Source organism: Grammomys surdaster, unplaced genomic scaffold (genome assembly GCF_004785775.1).
Source record: "Grammomys surdaster isolate TR1022 unplaced genomic scaffold, NIH_TR_1.0 958, whole genome shotgun sequence".
NCBI classification, from domain to species: Eukaryota; Metazoa; Chordata; class Mammalia; order Rodentia; family Muridae; genus Grammomys; species Grammomys surdaster.
Window position 1 is genome coordinate 3,402,864 of NW_021605377.1, and position 1,073 is coordinate 3,403,936.

A 1,073-nucleotide genomic window follows, 5' to 3' on the forward strand; every position below is an offset into this window, starting at 1 on the left:
ATCACATCTAAAAGTGGTGTCTTTAATCATGCTTTCCGAATTTGGAATACAATACCTACATCTGTGGAGTTTAGCAGTTTTTATAGTTCCCAGAGTAGCTTGGTAGAAACTCAGAATCAGTCTCATTCCCAGACCCTAGATCCATGAGAAGGATGCATCTTCTGTCGGGCAACATCCAGTATCCATGTTTATCCGGTGTGGCCAGTTCTTATTTCACCCAGTAACCTTGCCTGTGTGTATTTTTGATATTCTAGTAAACAGGAACCTCAAGACTTAAAAAGGTTCTACTCATTCTCGAGCCATTTACCAGGTGCCCAAGTCAGCTGTTCTGTTGCTTTTAGCTTCTGGAGAATCTCCTTTTCGGTGTCCTTTGCAACAGACAATGGCTGTTGGGGAACATTACTATTAAGATATCAGTCCCCCATGACTGGGATGGCTTTCTGAGCTCAATGCAAAATGAGAGATTCTGTTTCTCAGTGGGGCTTCCCCATATCTGCCTGTCTTTGTCTGGAGAGTATTCCTGAACACAGATGGCTGGCCTTGTCTGAAAAGTGACCTTGTATAGAGCTCTTTCTGCAAGGCTGCATAATTCAGCACACACATCCCACTCTGGCTTCCTGCCCACATAAAAATTAGGTGCTTTATTACAACCAGTCAGCTGTTCCTTCTTGCTTGATGCTATGACCAATCGTTCCTTTCCATCTGCAGCCCTACAACAACCCTTATATACCCTATCCCTGAAAGAATAAAGTAGACTTATCTCACTGTAGCAGTCTCCAGAGGTCATTCTATCCATACTCACTGTTGGTCAAACCCCTACTCTCCACCTCTATCTCATTTGTCCCCTTAGGTGGTAGCCAACAGCCTCTAGAGAGGAAAGGGTAGGGCACAAATGGCCACATTTTGGGTAACTAGATAGATTCCAATAGAGCTAAGATTTCTTCTCTGCTTTTAATTTATTTTCTTGCTGAGGTTAGCATTGTCTTTCCCCATGTATAACCCCATGGACATGGGCTGTGGCAAAAGCATATTGACAATCATTTACACTTATATGGCAAGATCTTATCTTTCTC